Source organism: Cololabis saira, chromosome 18 (assembly GCF_033807715.1).
Source record: "Cololabis saira isolate AMF1-May2022 chromosome 18, fColSai1.1, whole genome shotgun sequence".
NCBI classification, from domain to species: domain Eukaryota; kingdom Metazoa; phylum Chordata; class Actinopteri; order Beloniformes; family Belonidae; genus Cololabis; species Cololabis saira.
In genome coordinates this window covers 40,120,454-40,131,983 of record NC_084604.1, presented here as the reverse complement: position 1 = coordinate 40,131,983, position 11,530 = coordinate 40,120,454, and positions in this window count along the sequence as shown.

Sequence of the window (11,530 nt, the reverse complement as noted above, 5' to 3'; positions counted from 1 at the left end):
ACCTGAGAACCGGAGAACCGGAGAACCGGAGAACCGGAGGAACCGGAGAACCGGAGAACCGGAGGAGGAACCGGAGGAACCGGAGAACCGGAGAACCGGAGGAACCGGAGAACCGGAGGAGGAACTATTACAGACCCGGGTCTTTTGTTGCTTTAATCGTGAAGCTCAGCCATAAAAACCAGCATGAAAGAACTAAACCCGTTCAGCTCCGTTCCTACGCGTTAGCTTGTGCGTTCCTACGCGTTAGCTTGTGGTTTCAGCTCCGTTCCTATGCGTTAGCTTGTCCGTTCCTACGCGTTAGCTTGTGGTTTCAGCTCCGTTCCTACGCGTTAGCTTGTGGTTTCAGCTCCGTTCCTACGCGTTAGCTTGTCCGTTCCTACGCGTTAGCTTGTGGTTTCAGCTCCGTTCCTACGCGTTAGCTTGTCCGTTCCTACGCGTTAGCTTGTGGTTTCAGCTCTGTTCCTACGCGTTAGCTTGTCCGTTCCTACGCGTTAGCTTGTCCGTTCCTACGCGTTAGCTTGTGGTTTCAGCTCCGTTCCTACGCGTTAGCTTGTCCGTTCCTACGCGTTAGCTTGTCCGTTCCTACACGTTAGCTTGTGCATTCCTACGCGTTAGCTTGTCTGTTCCTACGTGTTAGCTTGTCCGTTCCTACGCGTTAGCTTTGGTTTAACAACAGACACAAACTCATTTAGCTCCGTTCCTACGCGTTAGCTTGTCCGTTCCTACGCGTTAGCTTGTGCGTTCCTACACGTTAGCTTGTGCATTCCCACGCGTTAGCTTGTCTGTTCCTACGTGTTAGCTTGTCCGTTCCTACGCGTTAGCTTTGGTTTAACAACAGACACAAACTCATTTAGCTCCGTTCCTACGCGTTAGCTTGTCCGTTCCTACGCGTTAGCTTGTCCGTTCCTACGCGTTAGCTTGTCCGTTCCTACGCGTTAGCTTGTGCGTTCCTACGCGTTAGCTTTGGTTTAACAACAGACACAAACTCATTTAGCTCCGTTCCTACGCGTTAGCTTGTCCGTTCCTACGCGTTAGCTTATCCGTTCCTACGCGTTAGCTTGTGCGTTCCTACGCGTTAGCTTTGGTTTAACAACAGACACAAACTCATTTGGAAACGTGTCAAGAGAAATCTCTTCACCGCAGACACGGGTCGTTCGGTTTGGCCGTCAGTCGCTTGTAATTACGGCAATAATCCCTCAAAATAAAAGTGGGAATAAATAAAAACTGAGCGTTTAACTGATCCCAGGTCGCAGCCGATGGCCGGCCAATCAGGAGGACGGAGACGGCAGTGAATGCACGGCTCTACGACCACAGTAAACCTGTTAAAGGAGGGCTGACGTGAGCGCGCCGAGCTAAAGTGGAAAGTATTCCAACACCTCGGGCTCTTGGAAAGAAACGGCTGCTCCGGTAATAAAACCGCTGACATCAGTCTGTTCTCTGCTGAAACAAGCATGACCCGCTCGTCAGACGTGTGAGTGTTGGAAACGTCCGGCGGCTTTTCGGTGACGAGTATAAGGCCGTCCGGCAGAAACATCGCAGCGTTTATCCTGCACCGCCGGGACCAGGATAACGCCTGGATCTGTGATCGTTACCAAGTTACACTGCAAAAACTCTAAATCTTAACAAGAATATTTCTTATTTCTAGTGAAAATGTCTCATTTTTAGTCAAAAAATATCATTACAATCATGACAATTTTCACCTGTTTTAAGTAAATTTTCACTTGAAATAAGTAGAAAAATCTTATTTATCTTCTCATTACAAGCAAATAAATCTTTTTCCACTGGCAGATTTTTCTGCTTATTTTAAGTGAAAATCTACTTGAAACAGGTGAAAATTGTTGTTTTTTCCAGTGATGAGTCTTGTTTTAAATGTAATGAGATTTTTCTTTAATAAAAATAGAAATAAGACAAATATTCTTGTTAAAATTTTGAGTTTTTGCAGTGTGCATTTGGTTTTCTTGACATTTCGACTTTTTTCTCGACATTTGACTAAATTCTCGACATTTTCACTTTTTTCTTGATATTTCTACTTTTTTCTCGACATTTCGATTTTTTACTCGAATTTTTACTTTTTTCTCGACATTTGACTTTTTCTCAACATTTCTACTTTTTTCTCGACATTTGACTTTTTTCTCGACATTTCAACTTTTTTCTCGACATTTCGACTTTTTTCTGGAAGTGCATGATCCGTCAGAAACATCCCAGCGTTTATCCTGCACCGCCGGGACCAGGATAACGCCTGGATCTGTGAAATCATTACCAAGTTAAGAGTCTGTTCCAGGAGAAAACGTTTGCACTCCCAATGTTTAATTGTCTAAAAATACTAACAGTAATAAACTAATCTGATTGCAGACATGAGGCAAGGACAGGTGATAATGAAATGATATTAAAGTTTAGAGTATTTATAATATGTTTGTAACTTCTGTTCCTGAGAGGAACGAGGTTCAACACTCGTCGCACCTTTAATCACGTCTTTAGCCAAATGACAAGTGATGACAAGGTCACGTAAATCAAACCAGAACCAGAACCAGAACCAGAGGAACTAACTACAACCCTGTATCAACTGTATAAAGGGCGTTCCCCAGGGTTCTGTGTTAGGACCTGTACTGTTTTAGTTCCCCAGGGTTCTGTGTTAGGACCTGTACTGTTTTAGTTCCCCAGGGTTCTGTGTTAGGACCTGTACTGTTTTAGTTCCCCAGGGTTCTGTGTTAGGACCTGTACTGTTTTAGTTCCCCAGGGTTCTGTGTTAGGACCTGTACTTTTTTAGTTCCCCAGGGTTCTGTGTTAGGACCTGTACTGTTTTAGTTCCCCAGGGTTCTGTGTTAGGACCTGTACTGTTTTAGTTCCCCAGGGTTCTGTGTTAGGACCTGGACTGTTTTAGTTCCCCAGGGTTCTGTGTTAGGACCTGTACTGTTTTAGTCCCCCAGGGTTCTGTGTTAGTACCTGTACTGTTTTAGTTCCCCAGGGTTCTGTGTTAGGACCTGTTTTTTGTTTTTTTTCGTACGTTATTTCGTGCGTTTTTTCGTACGTTTTTTTGTGCGTTTTTTCGTTCGTTTTTTCGTACGTTTTTTCGTACGTTTTTTCGTGCGCTTTTTCGTGCGTTTTTTCGTGCGTTTTTTCGTACATTTTTTTGTGCGTTTTTTCATGCGTTTTTTCATACGTTTTTTTCGTACGTTTTTTCGTACGTTTTTTCGTGTGTTTTTTTGTACGTTTTTTCGTACGTTTTTTCGTACGATTTTACGTACGTTTTTTCATAAATTTTTTCGTACGATTTTTCGTACGATTTTTCGTACGCTTTTTCGTACGTTTTTTCGTTTTTTGTACTGTTTTAGTTCCCCAGGGTTCTGTGTTAGGACCTGTACTGTTTTAGTTCCCCAGGTGTTAGGACCTGTACTGTTTTAGTTCCCCAGGGTTCTGTGTTAGGACCTGTACTGTTTTAGTTCCCCAGGGTTCTGTGTTAGGACCTGTACTGTTTTAGTTCCCCAGGGTTCTGTGTTAGGACCTGTACTGTTTTAGTTCCCCAGGGTTCTGTGTTAGGACCTGTACTGTTTTAGTTCCCCAGGGTTCTGTGTTAGGACCTGTACTGTTTTAGTTCCCCAGGGTTCTGTGTTAGGACCTGTACTGTTTTAGTTCCCCAGGGTTCTGTGTTAGGACCTGTACTGTTTTAGTTCCCCAGGGTTCTGTGTTAGGACCTGTACTGTTTTAGTTCCCCAGGGTTCTGTGTTAGGACCTGTACTGTTTTAGTTCCCCAGGGTTCTGTGTTAGGACCTGTTTTTTCATTTTTTTTTAGTGCGTTTTTTCATGCGTTTTTTCGTGCGTTTTTTCGTACATTTTTTCGTACGTTTTTTCGTACGTTTTTTCGTGCGTTTTTTCGTACGTTTTTTCGTGCGTTTTTTCGTGTGTTTTTTCGTACGTTTTTTTGTGCGTTTTTTTGTGCGTTTTTTCGTACGTTTTTTTGTGCGTTTTTTCATGCGTTTTTTCGTACGTTTTTTTGTTCGTTTTTTCGTGCATTTTTTCGTACGTTTTTTTGTGCGTTTTTTCATGCGTTTTTTCGTACGTTTTTTCGTGCGTTTTTTCGTGCGTTTTTTCATGCGTTTTTTCGTACGTTTTTTCATACGTTTTTTCGTACTTTTTGTCGTGCGTTTTTTCGCATGATTTTTCGTATGACTTTTCGTACGTTTTTTCGTTTTTTGTACTGCGAGTTTTACTGAGTTTTACAGAGTCTTACAGAGTTTTACTGAGTTTTACAGAGTTTTACTGAGTTTTACTGAGTTTTACAGAGTCTTGCAGAGTTTTACAGAGATACCGTCTTGTCAGTGTCTCTCCAGGATGATTTTTCTGCCTACGACTGTTTTTGACTTTTTCCAACACAGAAGTTTTTCTGAATCCACCCGGATTTCCCCAAATTCCCACCACTTCAGTTTACTCTAGTCCATTATTCTTTGGGGAAGATTTTTCCGCGAGCGGAGGGCGATTCTTTGATCCAAATGAAAGCGCAGCTCCGTCATTCTTCTCCCACACACACTTTCCCATAAAGTTTAGAGTTTATGTGAACATCGTCCAGATACAGATTCCCTCAAAATGACGACATCAGTCGCATCCGTTTATGCAACAAATTAGCTCATGTCAACCTGGAAACCCTCAACGTTTACGATCAGTCATGTTGCTCCGAGAACTGGAATGATCTTGACCTCAAGGAACAAGAATGACATTAAAGTGTGATGGGTTTTACACGTGCAGAAGCTGCTCTGTGTTCACATGACGACATCACTGCACAAACACAGTTACACTGCAAAAACCCACACTCTTAACAAGAATATGTGTCTTATTTCTAGTTAAAAAGTCTCATTTTTGGTAAAAAAAAATCTCATTACACTTAAAACAAATCAGAGCCAGATTCAGTCCTTGGGGAAGATGAGCAAAGATCACAGCTGTGTGTTTTATTTTGAAAAGCCTGCCACTTTTTAGTTTAGTTTAGTTTAGTTTAAGTTTATTTCAGTCATTTATACTTTTCAAGGCAACAAGGAAGAGACACATTTTACAATTTGACTGAAAAAGGCTCAGGCAGAAGCAAAGCCTGCACTGCAAAAACTCACAATCTTAACAAGAATATTTGTCTTATTTCGAGTTAAAATGTATCATTTTTAGTCAAAAAAAAAATCTCATTACACTTAAAACAAGACTCATCACTGGAAAAAACAATTTTCACCTGTTTCAAGTAGATTTTCACTTAAAATAAGTAGAAAAATCTGCCAGTGGAACAACATTTTTTTGCTTGTAATAAGAAGATAAATCTTGTTCCACTGGCAGATTTTTCTACTTATTTTAAGTGAAAATGTACTTGAAACAGGTGAAAATTGTCAAATAAAAAGATATTTTTCTGGTAATGACTCTTGTTTTAAGTGTAATTAGATTTCTAGACTAAAAATGAGGCATTTTAACTAGAAATAAGACAAATATTCCTGGTAAGATTTTGAGTTTTTGCAGTGTCATGTTTCTCTGAGAACTGGAATGATCTTGACCTTAAGGAACAAGAATGACATTAAAGTGTGATGGGTTTTACATGTGCAGAAGCTGCTCTGTGTTCAGATGACGACAGAGCTGCAGAAACACGTTTAATCCGTCCAACAGGCCTGGCGTTTGTTCAGGATCAACTCGTAACCTCATAACGCTGGAAATCTGCAGCGGCGGCGACGTCACACGCCCCCCGTGTGGTTCACGTCACACGACCCCACGTGTGGTTCACGACCCCCGTGTGGTTCACGTCACACGCCCCCCGTGTGGTTCACGACCCCCGTGTGGTTCACGTCACACGACCCCCGTGTGGTTCACGTCACACGACCCCCGTGTGGTTCACGTCACACGACCCCCCGTGTGGTTCACGTCACACGCCCCCCGTGTGGTTCACGACCCCCGTGTGGTTCACGTCACACGACCCCCGTGTGGTTCACGCCCCCCGTGTGGTTCACGTCACACGACCCCCGTGTGGTTCACGCCCCCCGTGTGGTTCACGTCACACGACCCCCGTGTGGTTCACGTCACACGACCCCCGTGTGGTTCACGTCACACGCCCCCCGTGTGGTTCACGTCACACGACCCCCGTGTGGTTCACGTCACACGCCCCCCGTGTGGTTCACGTCACACGACCCCCGTGTGGTTCACGTCACACGACCCCCGTGTGGTTCACGTCACACGACCCCCGTGTGGTTCACGTCACACGACCCCGTGTGGTTCACGCCCCCCGTGTGGTTCACGTCACACGACCCCGTGTGGTTCACGTCACACGACCCCCGTGTGGTTCACGTCACACGACCCCTGTGTGGTTCACGTCACACGACCCCCGTGTGGTTCACGTCACACGACCCCCGTGTGGTTCACGTCACACGACCCCTGTGTGGTTCACGTCACACGACCCCCGTGTAGTTCACGTCACACGCCCCCCGTGTGGTTCACGTCACACGACCCCCGTGTGGTTCACGTCACACGACCCCCGTGTGGTTCACGTCACACGACCCCCGTGTGGTTCACGTCACACGGCCGCAAAGGCTGCCGCGCCACCGTTGCTGGGACTCCGTTGCCGCGACGCCGTTGCCGGGACTCCGTTGCCGCGACGCCGTTTCCGCGACCCCCGTTGCCGCGACGCCGTTTCCGCGACTCCGTTGCCACGACGCCCTTGCCGCGACGTTGTGGCCGCGACGCCGTTGCCGGGACGCCATTGCCGTGACGCCATTGCCGGGACGCCGTTTCCGCGACGCCGTTGCAGCGACGACATTGCAGCGACGACATTGCCGCGACGCCGTTGCAGCGACGCCATTGCCGCGACGCCGTTGCCGTGACGCCATTGCCGTGACGCCGTGGCCGCGATGCCGTCGTGAACCTTCGTTCTTCTCCGTCACTCCATTTCTCCGTGGTGCAGTACCCCCCCAGAGCGCTAGTTGATACTTTGTTTAGCTTCAGGCTTTTCTGGTCACAGTGAATCAAAGACATAAGGACAACTATTGTGCAAAAAACCAAAACAACCCAAAACAAAATCAATCTCACACACAGGAAGAAAAGAGGCTGAAAGTTCACGACTGCTTCACGAACCGGAACCAGAAATGCGTTGCTACCAAGCGAACCAATCACAGCTCTCGGTCTGCGTTGGGTCGTAGTTACATTTTTAGGGAGGTGCTAGCAGGCTACGGCGTAGCTACGGAGAGCCTAGCGTAGCCGCGTAGCCGCGTAGCCGCTAACCTACTGCGTAGGGTTAATGCGGAACCAGAATTCAGGCTTAAAGGGGAGTTTTTCTTGCCACTGTTTGGCTTAAGGTTTTTCTCCCACTAGGGGAGTTTTTACCTGCCATTGTTTATGTAATAATTGCTCGGGGGTTTATGTTCATGTTCTGGTTCTGGTTCTGGAAACATCCTGGAGACACTTTTTTTTTTTATTAGACGCTATACAAATAAAATTGAATTGAATTGAATTGAAGAGACCAAAAACATCCCCCAGGAAAACACCAAACGTTTGGCTCATGTTGTTTGTGCCAGAGGACGTTTGATGGACGTTTGATGGATGTTTGATGGACGTTTGATGGACGTTTGATGGATATTTGGGACGTAGATAAAGAATTGCGTCAGTGACTGTGTTTCCAGCATCAATAACCCTTTTAAAACCCGAATATTGGCAATAACCTGAATTTGCACGGCCATGTAAACACCAATAACCCCTTTGAATAACCCGAATTTGCTCATATTCAGGTTTTTAAAAACCCCAATATGAGCCCTGGGTTACTCCTTTTAAAACCTGAATATTGGGTCATGTAAACACCAAACAGAATATCCCCATCAAACGGAACAGGAATCTGTTTTCTGCACATGCTCTGTTCACAAGGAATCCTGGTCTTTTGAGTCCAGGAAGTTCTTCTAAACACGGAGAAACCAAGACCAGGAGGAGACTAATCACTTCATAAATGTAATGAAGGATATGAACATTTCTGCATTTGTAGACGGTAGAAAGTACCGGGATAGAAGATTTACAAGAAGGAGAGAGAAAAGTTGAAGCAGCATTTGTTTTGGATTTGGATACAGGAAGAAGAAGCAGAAATGACGGGAATTGTGTCATCACGTTCTCCGTGCGTCGCTGGTTTGATCCAGATATCCTGAATGATTAATTACCATGTAAAGGGAATATTCCGAATGTTTCAGTAACTGGAATATTAGCAATAACCTGAATTTTGACTGCATGTAAACGTAGTCAGTGTGGACGCCCATGGTTGGAGTAACGATCAGCCTTCGTTGACCCTAACCCTCCGGCCCCCTGATGAACAGCGTTCTGGTACTAAAATGCTTTTCTGGCTGTGACACGGGGCGGATTCTGAGGTATTTGAGGAATTTGCAGGGTTTAAATCTCAACTTGTCATGTGGGACTCAGATGTTGGAGAAAATGAGCCAACAGATGAAAGAATTCCTCAGAGAACATAATTCTGCCAGACCTGGCGTCCCGTTGCATGCGAGATCCCGTTGCAACGTAAAACCCTCTCGGAAAATAAAAGGCTCCGACCTTTTCTGTGTGTGACGGATGGGAATGTGGGGAGAATCCGCAGACGTAACGGCAGCTGGTCGATGTCTGACGTCTGCGGAGACGACGTAAATCATCCCGGAGCAGGACGGAGCCCCGGTGGAGACGAGAAACCAGCAGGGACCTGACGGTGTCTCAACACGAGTGTGGGTAGCAGAGAAACCAGCAGGGACCTGACGGCAGGGCCGCCGCAAGGGGTGTGCGAACCGTGCGACCGCACGGGGCCTCGCGCTATGAGCCGTTTTTGAAAAAAAAAAAAAAAAAAATTAATTTTTTTTTTTCCGTTTTTTTTTTTTTTTTTCGTTTTTTCCCTTATAAATATCAACAGTCACGTTCCATTACAGACCTAAATGTGTACTAGTCTGTGCATATCAATAAATATATGTGCAATGATGTGCGTGTCTGTTGTTCAATACAACTGATCAGACCAAGCGCAAACACAAGCTGCTCTGATCCAGACGGTGGAGTTGGAACAAACTGTCACACAATGTCGAGAGAACGATATAAATTCAGGAAATTTCCATCAGGGGATGAAAAAAGAAAAAAACTAAAGAAAATGGAAGAGTTTAATGCCTCTCTGAAAGCCTCGTTTGATAAATTTGTTACAAAAATCACCGATCCGCCCGGGTCTCAAGCAGCCGTGGGGCCCCGCGTCGAGGCAAGCCCAGATGATGATGAGGCAGGGGAAGGTATCCAGTATTTTGCTAATTGGAGAGTTAAAATTGCGCATATAGACACCCAATCCGACCCGAAAAACCCCAAAATTTAACACGCGTGAGCGTAGCGAAGCGGGGATGGTGGATTTTATCATATGGGGACAGATAATTTGTGCTGATTACAAATAATATAATATATTACAAATAATAGCAGTGACCAAAACACCTGCAGAAATACTGCAGGAATGACATAGCAGCAGTTAAATGCAGCCTTCTGTAAGCTTTAAATATCCACTGGGCTTACATCAAATACATCAAAACACAACAATAAAAAACACTTTTCTGAACTTATCAATATGACTCTGTCCTTCACAGGATAAGTTAAATGGATCACTGCAAAAACTCACAATCTTAACAAGAATATTTGTCTTATTTCTAGTTAAAATGTCTCATTTTAGTAAAAAAAATCTCATTACACTTAAAACAAGACTCATCACTGTAAAAAACAACAATTTTCACCTGTTTCAAGTAGATTTTCACTTGAAATAAGTAGAAAAATCTGCCAGTGGAACAAGATTTTTTTGCTTGTAATGAGAAGATAAATCTTGTCCCACTGGCAGATTTTTCTAATTATTTCAAGTTATTTTTCTGGTGATGACTCTAAATGTTGAAATATCAGTAAAACCACATTCATTGATGAAATGACATCAGGGATGGAAAGGAGGGATGGCAGTTTTACAGGGGGGATGATTTGGACCGTTTTTATTTCAGGGGGGATGATTTGGACCGTTTTTATTTCAGGGGGGATGATTTGGACCGTTTTTATTTCAGGGGGGGATGATTTGGACCGTTTTTATTTCAGGGGGGATGATTTGGAACGTTTTTATTTCAGGGGGGGATGATTTGGACCGTTTTTATTTCAGGGGGGGATGATTTGGACCGTTTTTATTTCAGGGGGGATGATTTGGACCGTTTTTATTTCAGGGGGGGTGATTTGGACCGTTTTTATTTCAGGGGGGGATGATTTGGACCGTTTTTATTTCAGGGGGGATGATTTGGAACGTTTTTATTTCAGGGGGGGATGATTTGGACCGTTTTTATTTCAGGGGGGGATGATTTGGACCGTTTTTATTTCAGGGGGGATGATTTGGACCGTTTTTATATCAGGGGGGGTGATTTGGACCGTTTTTATTTCAGGGGGGGTTGATTTGGACCGTTTTTATTTCAGGGGGGGGTGATTTGGACCGTTTTTTATTTCAGGGGGGATGATTTGGACCGTTTTTTATTTCAGGGGGGATGATTTGGACCGTTTTTTATTTCAGGGGGGATGATTTGGACTGTTTTTATTTCAGGGGGGGATGATTTGGACCGTTTTTATTTCAGGGGGGGATGATTTGGACCGTTTTTATTTCAGGGGGGGGTGATTTGGACCGTTTTTATTTCAGGGGGGATGATTTGGACCGTTTTTTATTTCAGGGGGGATGATTTGGACCGTTTTTTATTTCAGGGGGGGATGATTTGGACTGTTTTTATTTCAGGGGGGGATGATTTGGACTGTTTTTATTTCAGGGGGGGATGATTTGGACCGTTTTTATTTCAGGGGGGATGATTTGGACCGTTTTTATTTCAGGGGGGATGATTTGGACCGTTTTTATTTCAGGGGTGGGATGATTTGGACCGTTTTTATTTCAGGGGGGGATGATTTGGACCGTTTTTATTTCAGGGGGGGGTGATTTGGACCGTTTTTATTTCAGGGGGGATGATTTGGACCGTTTTTTATTTCAGGGGGGATGATTTGGACCGTTTTTTATTTCAGGGGGGGATGATTTGGACTGTTTTTATTTCAGGGGGGGATGATTTGGACTGTTTTTATTTCAGGGGGGGATGATTTGGACTGTTTTTATTTCAGGGGGGGATGATTTGGACCGTTTTTATTTCAGGGGGGATGATTTGGACCGTTTTTATTTCAGGGGGGATGATTTGGACCGTTTTTATTTCAGGGGTGGGATGATTTGGACCGTTTTTATTTCAGGGGGGGATGCCAACCCCCCTCATCTCCCCTCAACTTGAGTACTGGGTAGCAGGGACCTGATGGTTCTGTAGGCAGCATGAATGTAGGCAGCAGGACCTGGATGGACCTGGATGGACGAAGTGGCTTCTCTACGACCACCGCTGATGCTTTTCCCTCTTGTCATTGTGTTAACACACCTGAGTGCTGCACATCTGCATCTGAGCAGCTGACCCAGATGTGGCGAGGCGGGCGATACTTGTTTCTACGGGGGTTTTGTTACATCAATAGAGGGTCTGCATTGACGTCA